General features: G+C 44.0%; 1 protein-coding gene across 5 annotated transcripts in view; it reads right to left on the bottom strand.

Annotated features, from left to right (window-relative positions):
• tfeb (transcription factor EB) overlaps window positions 1-17,594 on the bottom strand; it is a 158,407-nt gene that overhangs the window by 69,736 nt on the left and 71,077 nt on the right. The gene's annotated exons all lie outside the window — the stretch shown is intronic.

The following is a 17,594-nucleotide window of genomic DNA, read 5'->3' as shown; positions in this document are numbered from 1 at the left end:
CTCTCACAACGCCATTCTCCTGCTTTCTCTCTGTAATCTTTGACACCCTTACAAATCAAAAACCTATCAACTTCCACTTTAAATATACCCAATGACTTAGCTTCCACAGCTGTCTGTGGCAATAAATTCCACTGATTTACCACCCTTTGGCTAAAGAAAGCCCTCCTCATCTCTGTTCTAAGGGGATGTCCTTATATTCTTAGGCTGTGCCCTCTGATCCTAAACTTCCTCACTATTGGAAACATCCTTTCAACATCCTAGGGTTTTCAATATTTGATGGGCTGCAACGAGATCCCTCCTCTTTCTTATAAACTCCAGTAAGCACAGGCCCAGAGCAATCAAACGCTCTTCATATGTTAACCCTTTTATTCTTGGGTTAACCCAATACTCTGTATCCTCTCCATAGCTGGGTAATTTTTATTACCTTCAAGTACTTACTCAATTCATTTTTCAGGCAGTGCACAGCAGATCCAAATAACTTGCTGTATAATATTTTCTTCTTCTAATCACCATCCATCATTTTGCCAATTACTTCAGTTCTGAGTCCTCTGGTTATGGACTGTTCTACTTTTTATCCTATCCTAATTCAGAGTTACTAAAGCTGTAGTTCTCCCCCCAACCCCAAAGTCCAACCTTACGTTCCCATCATGAGAGGTGGAAACAGGTAAGGCCAGCCAATAGGGCTCTGGTGAAGATGTATAGACCAATCCCCTGCACAGTGGATACAATGGATTACAGAAACATTGATGAACTCCAAACATACCATCAACTTTGGACAATGGAGACTGGAGGTCATCAATGGCCTATGTTGCGCTGGGAGCTAAGGGTCATAGGGTCATACAACACAGGAACAGGTCCTTGGCCCAACTTGCCCATCTGAGTATATTCCCACATTCCCAACTTGGATCCACATCTTTCTAAAGCTTTCCTATCCATTTACTTGTGTGACTGCCTTTCAAATGTGGTTAATATACTTGCCTCAACCACTTCCTCTAACAGAGGGGTTCCCAAGCTTTTTATATGCTATTGACCCCTAACATTAACTGAGGGGTCCGTAGACCCCAGGTTGGGAACTCCTGCTCTACCGGATCGCTCACACTACCAGATTCAGGAATACTATTTTGTACGACTATCAGACACTTGAACTGATCTGCACAGCCCTAACCCTACCGCAGCAACAGAACACAATGGAGCATCTCTTTTGAACTACCTTGGACTTGTCTCTGATTGTGATTTATTTTTGTACCAATGCCTTGTATTTTGACAGCTTTTTTATTTCTCTTCATTGCCTTATATCACTTATGCTTAGAGTCTAGTCTGAATCTGTGATGCTGCTACAAGTAAGTTATTTTATTGAACCTATACCTCACCAACTTGTACATATGACAGTAGGTTCAACTTAACTTGACTCTACCAAGCAAGGATTTACATTCTTGGACCACTGGGATCTGTTTTGGGGTAGGGATGAATTGTACAAAAGGGATGGGTTGCACCTTAATAGGTGGGGGACCAGCATTCTGGCAGACAGGTTTGCCACTGCAACACGGATGTGTTTAAACTAAGTAGTGGGGGGGGGAGGGGATGAACTGGAAATATAAGGAGGGAGTTAAAGGGAAAGTGAAAATAAGAAAAGTTAAAAAGGACAACTGAATCAATGGAGTAGAAGGCTCAAGAAGAGATCATACAGTATGGCCAAGTGAAATAGGAATTGATATGAAAGGAGAGGGGAGTAATGAATTAAAAGTATTATATATGAATGCACAAAGTATAAGGAATAAAGTAGATGAGCTTGAGGCTCAGTTGGAAATTGGCAAGTACGATGTTGTGGGAATAACAGAGACATGGCTTCAAGCAGACAGGGCCTGGGAAATGAATATTCAAGGTTATACATCTTATCGAAAGGACAGACTGTCTGGCAGAGGGGGTGGGGTGGCTCTGTTGGTGAGGAATGATAGTTAGTCCCTTGCGAGGGGGGACATAGAAACAGGGGATGTAGAGTCAGTATGGATAGAACTGAGAAATTCTAAGGGTAGAAAGACCCTAATGGGAGTTATCTACAGGCCCCAAACAGCAGTCTGGATGTAGGGTGTAAGTTGAATGAAGAGTTAAAATTGGCATGTCACAAAGGTAATGATACTGTTGTCATGGGGGATTACAACATGCAGGTAGACTGGGAGAATCAGAATGGTACTGGACCCCAAGAAAGGGAGTTTGTGGAGAGTCTCCGAGATGGATTGTTAGAACAGCTTGTACTGGAGCCTACCAGGGAGAAGGCAATTCTAGATTTAGTGTTGTGCAATGAACCGGATTTGATCAGGGACCTCAAGGTAAAGGAACCATTAGGAGGTAGTGACCATAATATGATATGTTTTAGCCTACAATTTGAGAAGGAGAAGGGAAAATCGGATGTGTCAGTATTATAGTTTAACAAAGGGAACTATGGATCTATGTGGGAGGAGCTGGCCAAAGTTCATTGGAACAATACCCTAGCAGGGAAGACAGTGGAACAACAATGGCAGGTATTTCTGGGAATAATGCAGAAGGTGCAGGATCAATTCATTCCAAAGAGGAAGAAAGATCCTAAGGGGAGTAAGGGGCGGCCGTGGCTGATGAGGGAAGTAAAAGGCAGTATAAAAATAAAAGAGAAGAAGTATAACGTAGCAAAGATAAGCGGGAAACCGGAGGACTGGGAAGCTTTTAAAGAGCAACAGAAGATAACAAAAAAGGCAATACGCCAAGAAAAAATGAGGTACGAAGGTAAACTAGCCAAGAATATAAAGGAGGATAGTAAAAGCTTCTTTGGGTATGTGAATAGCAAAAAAATAGTTAAGACCAAAATTGGGCCATTGAAGACAGAAACGGGTGAATTTACTATGGGGAACAAGGAAATGGCAGATGACTTGAACAGGTACTTTGGATCTGTATTCACTAGGGAAGACACAAACAATCTCCCAGATGTAATAGTGGCCAAAGGAACTAGGGTAAAGGATGAACTGAAGGAAATTTATATTAGGCAAGAAACGGTGTTGGATAGACTGTTGAGTCTGAAGGCTGAAAAGTCCCCGGGACCTGATGGTCTGCATCCCAGGGTACTTAAAGAGGTGGCTCTAGAAATCGTGGACACATTGGTAATCATTTTCCAATGTTCTATAGATTCAGGAACAGTTCCTGCTGATTGGAGGGTGGCTAATGTTGTCCCACTTTTCAAGAAAGGAGAGAGAGAAAACAGGGAATTATAATCTGACGTCAGTGGTGGGAAAGATGCTGGAGTCAATTATAAAAGAGGAAATTATGACACATTTGGATAGCAGTAGAAGGATCAGTCCGAGTCGGCATGGATTTATGAAAGGAAAATCATGCTGGACTAATCTTCTGGAGTTTTTTGAGAATGTAACTATGAAAATGGACAAGGGAGAGCCAGTGAATGTAGTGTATCTGGACTTCCAGAAAGCTTTTGATAAAGTCCCACATGGGAAATTAGTGGGCAAGATTAAGGCACATGGTATTGGGGGCAGAGTACTGACGTGGATTGAAAATTGGCTGGCTGACAGAAAACAAAGAGTAGCGATTAACGGGTCTCCAGCGGACACGCTGGAAGCAGGAAGCATGTTCCCGCCGATGGGTGAGTCCAGAACTAGAAGCCACAGTTTAAGAATAAGGGGTAGGCCATTTAGAACAGAGATGCGGAAAAACTTTTTCACCCAGAGAGTGGTGGATATGTGGAATGCTCTGCCCCAGAAGGCAGTGGAGGCCGTCTCTGGATGCATTCAAGAGAGAGTTAGATAGAGCTCTTATAGATAGCAGGGTCAAGGGATATGGGGAGAGGGCAGGAACGGGGTACAGATCGTGTATGATCAGCCATGATCACAGTGAATGGCGGTGCTAGCTAGAAGGGCCAAAAGGACTACTCCTGCACCTACTGTCTATTGTCTATTGTCCTGGCTCCCTAACCTGAACCCAATGAGAACCAACTATATATATTGGATCAGGCATATGTTCTGCTGAAGATTTCCATTTTAGGCCAGGTTGTGCTAGCATGCCATAAATAACCAAAGTTCAAGTTCAGTTATCATTCAACTATACATGAAAATAGCCAAACAAAACAGTGTTCCTCTGGGGTCGAGGTGCAAGACACACTACCAACAGCACACAACACATAATACATATGGTTATGATAGAGGAAAACATACAATCACAAAAACAATATAGCCTAATCCCTGAATGGCTTGATCTGTAGAATAATGGTGCGTAGGATGTTGTCCTGGCCCAGCTCGTTCTTCCACTGAGCGAATGCTGGAAAGCAGCACTGAGTGAACACTTGAGGGCAGCATCAAACAAACACTGGAGGTCAGGACTGACGGGAGAGGCCAGCCCACAACCCAGCCTGGACTCTAGCACACCCAAAGAAGCCTCTGCTCTCACCCACACTGCCTCAGTGTCTCCTCCCCTGGAAAGGCGTCTTCTAAGGAGATTCCACAGTCCAAGGGCCTAGTCCTCACCACAACCAAGGCGACGCAGCTCTCCCACTGCCAGTCTCATCAAGAAACCAATGAAATAGACTTGCAATATTCCACATTACCAATGTCCAACAGGGTCTTGCAAAGACGATCACTTGCACCTTCTTTTGGACCTCAAACTGCCTCAGCGGTACACAAAAATTCAACCATGGTACTTAATAAATTGAGCTGCATCACTATCGAGCAACTTGCTGATGGGATTGGACCTGCAGTACTTAATCATCTTGATAAGCAGCAGCATCCTGTGATCATAAAAAAGGCATAAAGGACGAACAATTGCACCTTTGGTTGGACCTGGAGTGACTGCTGCATTGAAGCTCATGGCCATCTTACCGGAGCACTAACACAGGATTTTCAGCTGTCAGTTCCAGACTTGACAAAGTGTCAGAGCCAGGGTGTATTACATAGGAAAGGAAGTGGACAGTGAATGTTGTCTGGTCTTGGAGGGAGTTTCTCAAGCTTGAGTTTCAAGTTTGTTTCCAAGTAGGAGACAGCTGTGACATCTGCAAAGGGAAGTGTACTGAGAGCTTGGATCATGTTTTCTGGCCACTATTACCTCACTTGGCTCTGTGCTGCTGTCAAAATGTGACATTGATTTCAAGGAAATGCAGACAGAGCATTTTCTTTACTTGTGATGTAATTCCACAAGCCATTGTCTGTAGTTTACCTTCTTCCTGGTGGGGCATTGAATTCCACCCCGAAGGTAAATGCCAATTTTGCCAATAATCATGGGTCACCTTCCCAGGCAACAGCTTCTAGCTTGCCTGGTACTACTGTTAAACAGTGACATATACCCACAGACGGATGAGGGGTGTGGGAGTGGTAGGGCAAGGGCAGGAATAGGAACTTATCCCACCATGGACTATTTTCTCCTGATGCAGATGTCAAACGTGGCATCTGCTGTCTGAAAATATGTCTATTCCACCTGGACACAAGTTTGGAAAAAATATCACAATTCCAATGGCTCAAATCAGATTCACATTGACCATGGTTAGGTAGGGCTTTAATTTTATACCCCAGCACACTTCCACATATTAAGTTGGGAGAGCACACATCAGTCCTCATTGAGAGGTCAGTGGTGGAAAGGGTGAGCAGTGTCAAGTTCACGGACATCAACAATTTAGGGGGTCCAACCTGGGCCCAATATATATGGGCTAAGAAGTGACATATGGAGTTAAATCCTAGAAGTGTTAAGTGACACACTTTGGAAGGTTGAGCTTGAAGGTACAGTACAGAGTTAACAGTAGGATCCTTAGCCGTGTGAAGGAACAAGGAAGATCCTGGGCTCCACATCAGTAGATTTCTCAAAGTTGCCTTGCATATTGATAGGATGGTTAAGATGCATTTGGTATGTTGGCCTTTGTTAGTTAGGGGATTGAGTTCAAGAACCATGAGGTAATGTTGAATCACTATAAACAGACCACACTTTGAGTGCTGTATTCAGTTCTGGTCACCTCATTATAGGAAGCGTGTGGAAGTTTTAGAGAGTGTGCAAAGAAAATTAAGCGGGATGCTGCCTAGACGTTTGAGGATAAGTTGTGTGAGGTAGGGATTTTCATTTTGGAGCAAAGGAAGATCATTGATGACTTAATTGAAAAGCATAAGATGATAAGAGGCATAGATAGAGTGGACAGCCAATGTGTTTTTCACAGGATGCCAATGGCTAATGCAAGAGCACATAATGTTAAGGTGTTTGGAGAAAAATATGGGGGATGTCAGAGGTAGGTATTTTACAGATGTAAGTGCTTGGCATGTACTGCCAGTAGTGGTGGAAGAGGTAGATAGATTATTGACAGTTAAGGGACTCTTAGAGGAGAGAAAACTGGAGGGATATTTGGGAGGGAAGGGCTAGATTTATCTTGGAGTAGGTTAAAAGATTGGCACAACATCGTGCAGGACCTGTACTATGCTCTATGTCCTCATCTTGCCTTCATTAAGCTTTAAGTCCCTCGGGGTCAATATCACAGATGACCTGACTTGGTCAAACCAAGCAGAGTCCACTGCCAAGAAGGCCCACCAGCACCTTTATTTCCTGAGAAAGCTGAAGAAATTTGGCCTGTCCCCTAAAACCCTCACTAATTTTTATAGGTGCACTGTAGAAAGAATTCTTCTAGGGTGCATCACAACCTGGTATGGAAGTTGTCCTGTCCAAGACCGGAAGAAGCTGCAGAAGATCGTGAACATGGCCCAGCACATCACACAAACCAATCTTCCATCCTTGGACTCACTTTACACCACACGCTGTCGGAGCAGTGCTGCCAGGATAATCCAGGACACGACCCACCCAGCCAACACACTTTTTGTCCCTCTTCTCTCCGGGAGAAGGTTCAGGAGCTTGAAGACTCATACAGTCAGATTTGGGAACAGCTTCTTTCCAACTGTGATAAGACTGCGGAACGTATCCTGACCCGGATCTGGGCCGTACCTTCCAAATATCCGGACCTATCTCTCAGTTTTATTTATGATTTGTAATTTAAATTTTTATTATATTTACTATTGATTTGTACTCCAGGGAGTGTAAAGCACAGAATCAAATATTGCTGTGATGATTGTACACTCTAGTATCAATTATTTGGTGACAATAAAGTAATAATAATAATAACAACAGAACCATAGATGACCAAATCAAAAAGTTGAGTGAATCTTTGATAAAGCACTGGTTAGACCAGCAGAAGCAGAAGTGGGTGCTGGCTATCTGAGGCAGCACTTAACTGAGCAGCCATATTTGAGTAGGGGCAGCAGTTGTTTCAGGTATGGGCGCACAAGTTAATCCCAATCAGCTGGAGTGGGATGGGACAGGACACAAGCTGAAACTTAAGAGAGACCTTTACTAGACTGGTACCAGGGATAAGAGACTTCATGTACATGAAGACATTGGAATTCAGTAGGAAAGGGAATGGAGATATGTAACAGAGGTGTTTACAATTCACAAGTTTTGACAAAGTAATTATTTTCCCTGAAAGAATCATACCTACCAGAAAACAAATAATTGATTTATTTAGCAAAAGATTCAGAGGAGAGACCACAATCGTTCCTTCTACATAGTCAATTAATGAAAGCATATTCAGTTCTGTTCTCCACAGATGCTCTGTGCATAATCTGTTTCTATCATACGAATAACTTCATGGAGGAAATTGAGGAGTTCCTGAGCACTTCTGCAAAGAGATGGCACATTCATGATGGGCCAAAGGGCAACCTTGTGTGTCATTCTATTCTCCAAAATGTTTGGAATATTTGGTTAGAAGCTTCAAGTCTAAGCAAGTTCAGCACTGGCAATAGATCAAAGATGGGGAAGGGCAGGCTGAACATAAAAATCAGTGCTAAACAGTACACTCCTTGTGTCTGTGAACAATGATTATTGACCTCAGGCCTATGCACCAGCAACCCATGGCATGTCCGCATGCCGGAAGGGCACGCAGAATCGAGTTATGTTGCAGGAACAGTGCAGTATTCATGCCGAACTCCAACGATGCACGTCACCAGGATTGCTGGAAATCAGCATTTACCCATGGTCTATACTTGTTTGTTTAACTCTCTCTAGAAAATGCTTTCAACAATAAAAAAAAATTATTTACATGTCAAAAACCTCAATGAGTCCTTCTGTCTATTTGTGTGCTAACGTCAAAAGAATGAAGTGCCAACTTCAAGTCATGTTTGCAATATGTCAGTGGGTGTGTTTGGGAGCAAGGTTGGAATGCTGCTGACGACAACCATTTGAAAGCCTGACCCAATCTCAGTCGCTCGTGAAGAGTCCCTGGAAGGAAGTAAGCCTTCGGATTTAAAACCCAGACCGTTTGACCCAAAATGGGGCAACTGATGATGAAATTCCCAATCGCTCTCAAAATACAGTCTGTGTCACAAAAGTCTGGTACGGTTAAGTTGCCGCTAACTGCAGTGATGTCCAAGATCTATACAGCAAGGGATGAGGACCAGTGAAGTGGGTGCACATTGTCCCCTGTGTTAAACTCCGTCCCGTTCTGCAGGGTACCAGAAAAGAGCCTATTTCTGGACTGGATGTGACGGCGATTGATACATTTCCTACTCTTCCTACAGAATGGCTCCACTGCAGTGAGAAGTCTGTGACAAATGAGATGTAATAATACACCAATAAAGATCAGGAAAAGAGCTGGAGTATTGACGAAGCCTTACCTGACCATGATCTGTGTTGTGAATGGGTCTAAGTAGATGCATTGCTCATAACGTAGTAGATATAGAAGGGATTTGCAGTTTTGAGGGCAGCTAAGTTTGAGAAAGATTCTTCATGGTCATTCCTGGCTTTTGTAAGGCCGATGTTGTGCAGTTTTTCCAACTACCTACCATTTTTTTGAAGTTTGCTTGAAGTGAAGATGATTATTAGACCACATGATAGACTTGAGTCTACACTAACTTCTGTCAGAGAGGGTGGTGGTTGAAGCTGCTTGTGATGAATAAAACTGCTCTCACAACCTATGGACTCACTTTCAAGGAGTCTCCAATTCATATTCTTGATATTTATTGCTTATTTATTATTATCATTATTATTATTTCTTTTTTTTTCTTCCTTTTTGTATTTGCACAACTGGTCATCTTCTGCACATTTGTTGTAATTCTGTCCTGCTGGGTATGGTCTTTCATTGATTCTATTGTTTTTCCTTTATTTACTCTGAATGCCCACAAGAAAATGAATCTCAGGGTTGTATATGGTGACATACATGTACTTTGAACCAATGGTGTATCCATGAATCAGTGATGGCACGTGACCAAGTGGTTAAGACAATCGTCTAGTTATCTGAAGGTTGCTAGTTCAAGCCTTGGCTGAGGCTGCGTGTGTGTGCTTGAGCAAGGCACTTAACCACACATTGCTCTGCGACGACACTGGTGCCAAGCTGTATGGGTCATAATGCCCTTCCCTTGGACAACATCAGTGGTGTGGAGAGGGGAGACTTGCAGCTTGGGCAACTGCCAGTCATCCATAAAAAAAGCCAAGGCTTGCGCCCTGGAAACTTTCCAATGTGTAAATCCATGGTCTATCGAGACTAACGGAGGCCTTCATCATACATACACCCTTGTTTATTGTGGTGCATATTAATGACTTGGATATGATTAATAAGTTGCGATGCACCTAGTGTGGTAGTGTGGCAAGTAGTGCTTATTGCTCTCACTTTCAGCTTCCACCACTGCTAGCAGTCTTGTGAAAAGGAAAACTGAATGTGTAAGTCTCACCCTGCCAGCACATAGCTTCTCCTACAGCAAGCCTCATGTAGTGCCTCCTTGCCGGCAACAAACGGAAACTGAACTCCTTTTGGATTCAGGCTGAACTACAGAGAATGGGGAGGAGGTGTGGCCCCTGCACACGTAGCACACAGGCCCACTAGTATGTGGACCCATCCTGGTGCTCGTGAACCAGATCGCCAGCTATGGGTAAATAGCCCCACTGACTTGTGGGCAACCTCGGGAGAGATGAAAGCTAAGGGAGTAAACCCAGACAGCAATTCCGGAGTGGAGCCACTAAGGAGGCTGGACATAATTGAATATCCTTCCAGCAGTTCCTGCAGCCAAGCTGGTGCCAAATGTATTGCTTCATAAGCTTTCCTTTGGACTATACTGGTGAGCCCAAAAGGGAGATCTTGATGTCTGGGCTTCTCAGGATCTCCATATCTTCCACCCAGGCTTGTGATGATGATCATCAACCCCCATTGCCCTTTGAGACAGATAGATGCCAACCAACAAGAACCAGATGACACAGAAGTGCTGTGGACAATGAGAAAGGTCGACTAGGGCTACAGTAAAATGTAGATCAGATGGAAAGTTGGGCAGATGATTGGCAGATTAAATTTAATCTTAATGAGCATAAGGCGATGCCCTTTGGGAACTGAAATACAGGCAAAATGTAGACAGGAAATGTCAGAGCACTAAGCAATGTTGGTGTATAGCATGGCCTTTAAGGTTCAAGTCCATAATTCATTTCAAGTGCCAACATGGGTGTTTAGGAGGGCAAAGAAGTCTTACTGCTTGCTTACCTCTATAGATGGGGCATAGAATATAAAAGATATTTTGCAACTATTCTCTTATGAGGAAAAGTAGTGCAAGCCAGGGCTTTTTCTCTTTGGAATGGCACAGGATGAGAGGCAACTTAACAGAGGTGAACAAAATTATGACAGGCATAGATAAGAGTGGAGAGCCATCACTTTTCTTCCAGGTTGGCAATAGCCAGTACTAACGTATATCATTGATAGTGAGTGGAGGAAAGTTTAGGGGAAATTTCAGAGGTAGGTTTTTTTTTAACATAGAGAGTGATAAATGCCTGGAACACACTGTTTTGGGCTGCGGTAGAAGTTGATAGAATAAGGTAATTTACCAACTCTTAGATAGGCTCATTATCCAAGAGGACCACAACTTTGTCGTGATTTGGACGGTTGCATGCCTCAATGACCCAGAGAGCCATGTTGGCTGGAGTCAAAGCTTTATGCTTTGGCTCTTGGTAGGGTCGCCCATGCCAAACTGGTCAAAGAGTAGGGGCTAGACTAAGAGTGGTCCACTGGTCCTCCAGGGTCAGGGGTTCAGCTCAGGATTAACAACCCTGTCTGGTAAAACAAAATTGTTATGGAAGCAGCAATGAAGAACCTTTATATATCTGAGTGCGATAGTATTCCTGAGTCCCCACCTGGGACCTGCGTGATTGACAGTAGTTAAACCATGAGGAAGCCACTGACATGATGAAGGAGAACCTAAACACCAGCAGAGACGGAGGAGTTTCATTGGTGCCCTAAACACCAGCAGAGACGGAGGAGTTTCATTGGTGCCCTAAACACCAGCAGAGACGGAGGAGTTTCATTGCTGGCCTGAACACCAGCAGAGACGGAGGAGTTTCATTGGTGGCCTGAACACCAGCAGAGACGGAGGAGTTTCATTGGTGCCCTAAACACCAGCAGAGACGGAGGAGTTTCATTGGTGCCCTAAACACCAGCAGAGACGGAGGAGTTTCATTGCTGGCCTGAACACCAGCAGAGACGGAGGAGTTTCATTGCTGGCCTGAACACCAGCAGAGACGGAGGAGTTTCATTGCTGGCCTAAACACCAGCAGAGACGGAGGAGTTTCATTGCTGACCTAAACACCAGCAGAGACGGAGGAGTTTCATTGCTGGCCTAAACACCAGCAGAGACGGAGGAGTTTCATTGCTGGCCTAAACACCAGCAGAGACGGAGGAGTTTCATTGCTGGCCTAAACACCAGCAGAGACGGAGGAGTTTCATTGCTGGCCTAAACACCAGCAGAGACGGAGGAGTTTCATTGCTGGCCTAAACACCAGCAGAGACGGAGGAGTTTCATTGCTGCCCTGAACACCAGCAGAGACGGAGGAGTTTCATTGCTGGCCTAAACACCAGCAGAGACGGAGGAGTTTCATTGGTGCCCTGAACACCAGCAGAGACGGAGGAGTTTCATTGCTGGCCTAAACACCAGCAGAGACGGAGGAGTTTCATTGCTGGCCTAAACACCAGCAGAGACGGAGGAGTTTCATTGCTGCCCTGAACACCAGCAGAGACGGAGGAGTTTCATTGCTGGCCTAAACACCAGCAGAGACGGAGGAGTTTCATTGCTGCCCTGAACACCAGCAGAGACGGAGGAGTTTCATTGCTGGCCTAAACACCAGCAGAGACGGAGGAGTTTCATTGCTGCCCTGAACACCAGCAGAGACGGAGGAGTTTCATTGCTGGCCTAAACACCAGCAGAGACGGAGGAGTTTCATTGGTGCCCTAAACACCAGCAGAGACGGAGGAGTTTCATTGCTGGCCTAAACACCAGCAGAGACGGAGGAGTTTCATTGCTGCCCTGAACACCAGCAGAGACGGAGGAGTTTCATTGCTGGCCTAAACACCAGCAGAGACGGAGGAGTTTCATTGCTGGCCTAAACACCAGCAGAGACGGAGGAGTTTCATTGCTGGCCTAAACACCAGCAGCATAACAGGCAGTAAGTAAGATAGGCACACTGATGTTGGAAAAATGGAAGGTTATGTGCTGCATAGGAGGGAACTGTAAGATTGATCACAGAGTAGGTTTATGTAAATAAATCTATGTAAGTTCACATGACATCTTAGGCAGAAGGATTCATACTGTCCTGCACTGCTCCATTATTATACAAAGTACTGGTTAGAGCATAGTTGGAGTAATATGTATAGTTTTGGTTGCCACACTATGGGAAGGATATGGTTGCACTGGAGAGAGTGTAGAGTTGATTCCCTTGGAGACTGCCTGCATTGGTGAACTTTAGTTATAGGGAGAGATTGGATTGATGGCAGTTGTTGCTCCAGAGAAAAACAGCCAGATGGGTGGCCTGATTCCTCGGTGTTATTATTTGGAGGACCTGTCCTGGGCCCAGCAATTACCAGGAAAGCACAGCGTCCCCTCTGCCTCCTTAGGAGTTTGCAGAGATTCAGCATGACATCTAAAACTTTGACAAAATTTATAGATGTGTAGTGGAGACTATACTGACTGGCTGCATCATGGCTTGGTATGGAAACACCAATGCCCTTGAATGGAAAAGCCTACAAAAAGTAGTGGATACGGCCCAGTCCATCACGGGTAAAGCCCTTCCAACCACTGAGCACATATACTTGAAAAGCTGGTGAAACAAAGCAGCATCCAGCATCAGGGTCCCCCAACCACCCAGGACACGCTCTCTTCTCATTCCTGCCATCAGGAAGAAGTTACAGGAGCCTCAGGACTCATACTCCCAGGTTCAGGAACAGTTACTACCCATCAACCATCAGGCTCTTGAACCAAAGGGGATAACTTCACTCAGCTTCACTTGTTCCATCATCAAAATGTTCCCATAACCACGGACTCAACTTTCAAAGACTCCTCACCTCATTTCTTGATATTTATTGTTTATTTATTTACTATTCTTATTTCCTCTTTTTGCATTTGCACAGGTCGTTGTCTTCCGCACTCTGCTTGAATGCTCTAGTTGGGCAGTCTTTCATTGATTCGGCTATGGATATTATTCTGTCGAATAATACACAAGAAACCGAACCTTGGGCTTGGATATGGTGATATATATGTACTTTGATAATAAAATTAACTTTGAACTTTGATAGAGGCAAATAAAATTAAAAGAGGCATAAAGCTAGAATCCTTTTCCCATGGTGAGGGTATCAAAAATAAAACTGTTTAAGGTGAGAAAAAGTGTTGAAAGGAATTTGAGAAGAAAGTGGCCCACCACTACAACACTCCACCCTCCAACTCTCCAACCCACACAAACAGTGGTTGACACCTGGGAACTCACTGCCAGAGGAGGTGGTGAAGTCAGATATAATCACTAAATAATTTAAGAGACACTTAGACAGGCACTGAAGTATACAAAGCACAGAGGATACCGTCGACTTAGAAACAGCATCAGGCCATTCTGTTCTTCGAGTATGCTGTGTCATTTAATCATTGCCAATTAGTTTCCCCCACAGCCCTATTCCATGTTGGTTGGTTAATTGGGTGCAGTAACTGGGTCAATGTAATAAAGGGATTTGATGGTTATGTGAAAGAATATGTTGCAGAAATAGGACAGGAGAATGGAACTAATGGGTCTGCTGTTGGTAGTTAGCATGAACCTAGTAGACCTCTTTCTATATTGTAATATACACATCATGGATACCATTATATACAGCTTTTTAAGGTCACATCTGAAGTACTGTTCACAATTTTGGTCTCCTTACCTCAAAATAATTTCCTGACAGGTTCCCAGTATCGTGGGTCTGACATATGCAGAGAGATGAAGCAAGCTAGACCTGCGATGTATTGAGTTTAGAAGAAAAAGTGGCAATCAAATAGAAAATTATAAAAATCCTTAGTCTTTGACAGGTGGATTCATGGAGAGCTTTCCTGGCTGAGGAGTCTGGAATCAGTGGGACACTATCAGAATAAGAACTAGCCACTTAAGACTCTGATGAGGAGATATTCCTCAACACAGAGGATGGTGCGTCTTTAGAATTCTCTACCCCAGAGGGTACGGGAAGCTCAGTCATTTACTTAAGACAAAAATTAATATGATTCTGAATATTAAGGGGATCAAGGGATAGGAGGCTTGGTCTACACAGTGGAGCTGAGGTAGATCAGCGAGGACCTATCTGATCAATGGGAGAGCATGCTTGGGAGGAGGGGGAAAGGGGCAAATGATCTTGTTCTATCTCCATAACTAACATCCTTTTTCAAAGATTCTCCCTGGTGCCCTAGCCCATATTTCAAATCTATTTACACTTTAGAACATTCTGACATTAGGGAAGACACTATAAAGAAATAAACACTAATTATATAAAAATCTGGTAATGTTCCTCTTCTTCTAACACAGATGGCCCTCAGGAATGGAGATTCTCAAATTTTATTTCATTTTATTGTGGAGAACATCTCTAAGGGCAAGCCATTTAAAATAGAAAGCTGTTTGTGATTGAACCTTCTTGCAATGAATCAATGGCAGAGAGCCCAAAACAGGAGACGGACCTTCTTATGCAGAAATAATAATGAATTATACAGGGTTAAAGTAAACTATTATTGGGTTTTAAAAATCAAACTGTTCAGAAATGCAATATAACGCAAATGCAACTTAATTCTTCACAACTGTCTCTTAATTAACTTGATACTTGTACTGAATTGTCACACCCAATTGCATTTCTTTTCTGCCTTTGTCTGCCTAAGCTTTCCATTGTGTACATGAATTAAACATTCATTAAACCAAACACATCACCCTGTATCTATGTGGAAAGTTCTTGTGAAATTCTTCAATCCAGCTTCTTAATTTCATTGCACTGTTTCAAAAGTGTTTGCTGCTGAAGTTGGCCTCTGTACCAGCGTATAATTGTTACAATTCTGAATAGTCTTTCATATCAGATGAAGAACTGATTTAAGGTTACTTAAGAGCAGAGACCATGAATTGATGGTTTGTTGTCATTCCCAACCGAGTCAAAAGAGTACAATTTGTAATGAGGTTCCCTATAAATAAGGAGTGCCATACAAAATCCTCAAAGTGTGTACCAACAGGTTCAAAGACAGCTTCTCCTCTGGTGTTATAAAACTATTCAATAGTTCTCCAGTACGATAAGCTGATTTGTTTACCTCATTATCTACGGTAGTTTGTTATGAAATTCTACCTTGCTGATTACCTGCATTGCTCTTTATTTGCATCTGTTACACTTTATTCTGCATTGTTATTGTCTTACCTTGTTCTGTCTCATGATCTGATCTGTACGAAGAGTAATGCAATGCCAGCTTTTAGCTCAGTACACACGAATGATAAACCAATGTGACTAATCACCGTTCCTAGCCAGTACAACAACTCACCTGCACTTCCTCCAGCTTGGGGAACACACAACCCAACTGGCCTCTGTAATGAGGTATTTGTCTCACCATAGAAGAAGCTATTCGCCCACTGACTCAATGCTGGTTTTAGACCATTCCCATCAGTCCCATTCCTCTAACCTGTTTTCCTGAACACAATTCGACCAATGCTATAGTGCCCATCACCAGCACTCACCACACTAGAATCCACCCAGTTCCCACTTTGCTCTATTTCTTCCTTAGAATGCGATCCTACACAGCTCAGTTCAAAGCCAAACCTGGTAAGACCATATCACCTCATGGAGTCATGGAGCATTACAGCACAGGAAAAAATCCCTTCGGCCCATCAACTACATGTCTAGTTCCATTGAACTGCAGCTGTATCATAGCCATCCATACCCTTCCCATTCACGTATCTAACCAAACTTCTCTTAAATGTTGCAATCAAACCCAGATCCAGCACGTCCGCTGATGACTCATTCCACAACCTCACCACCCACTAAGTGAAGCACGTACCCCTTAAATATTTCACCTTTCACATTTAACCCATGACCTCTAGTTCTAGTCTCACCCAACCTCAGAGGAAAACGCCTGCTTGCATTTAGCAAATCTATACCTCTATCAAACCTCTCCTATACTCCAGGGAATAAGGTCCTAACCTATTCAGCCATTCCCAATAATCCAGATCCTCAAGTCACGGAAGCATCCTTGTAAATTTCCACTGTACTTTTTCAACCTTATTGATATCTTTGTTGTAGGTATGGGACCAGAACTGCACACAATGCTCCAAATTAAGCCTCACCAATATCTGATATAGCTTCAACGTGACAGCCCAACTCCTGTACAGTACTCAATACTTTAATTTATGAAAGCCATTGTGCCAAAAGCTCTCTTTAGGACCCTATCTAACTGTGATGCCACTTTCAAGGAATGATGTATCTGCATTAGCAGACCCCTCTGTTCTACCACACACCTTAATGCCCTTGTTCGGTTGTCTGGACTGAGTGCTGACCTCACGACTCTCCAGTTGGATCTCCCGCTGAGTAATCTTGCTGACTGCAATCACTTCATCCGTTCTGCAACACCTAGCCTGAATTTCGTGCCTGTGCACAATATAGCGCTGTCTCAGTCCCAATCAACGTGTCTGGTCCTTTACCTGGTCTTTTAAACCAGTGGTCCCCAACCACCAGGCTGCAAAGCACGTGCCACTGGGCCGCAAGGAAACAATACGATTTGGCGATAAGAAACGACATGAGTCAGCTGCACCTTTCTGCATTCCCTGTCACGCCCACTGTTGAACTTGAACACACGTGAGGTCATTACCCACACGAGGTCATCAGTCACCTAAACACAGTGAAACCTTCGCACCAGGGATCACTGATTGGCCTCGGGTAGTCAGCCGGCGAGAAGTGCCGCTGCTACTGGCCTGGAGCACGGACAGACGGGCACCGCCTCTAAACCTGTTTAGCACACTGAATGTTCATGGGGAACCCGGTGTTAAAATATTCACAGACGACCTAGTTTGGACTCAGGGCTTCGTAAGTAGCAGAGCAACTACCTCGCTGCGATCTACTGAAAGTCATCCCTCGAGCCAAATTTTTGTCAGCCGATAGATCCTACCCACAAGGGGGGCGGGCGTGCGCCCTGTCACACTCCTTGCTCAGTGGTCACTCTCTCCGGACTGCGACCACCGCGGCCCCGGCACGGGGACCTCTGGCCCTTACCTTGTCCTCCCATCCCATCCACGACCAGCTGCACCTGGCCAAGGCATCTGGG

The sequence above is a fragment of the Hypanus sabinus genome, chromosome 25 (genome assembly GCF_030144855.1).
Source record: "Hypanus sabinus isolate sHypSab1 chromosome 25, sHypSab1.hap1, whole genome shotgun sequence".
In the NCBI taxonomy this organism is placed as follows: domain Eukaryota; kingdom Metazoa; phylum Chordata; class Chondrichthyes; order Myliobatiformes; family Dasyatidae; genus Hypanus; species Hypanus sabinus.
This window is presented reverse-complemented; position numbering and strand designations above follow the sequence as displayed.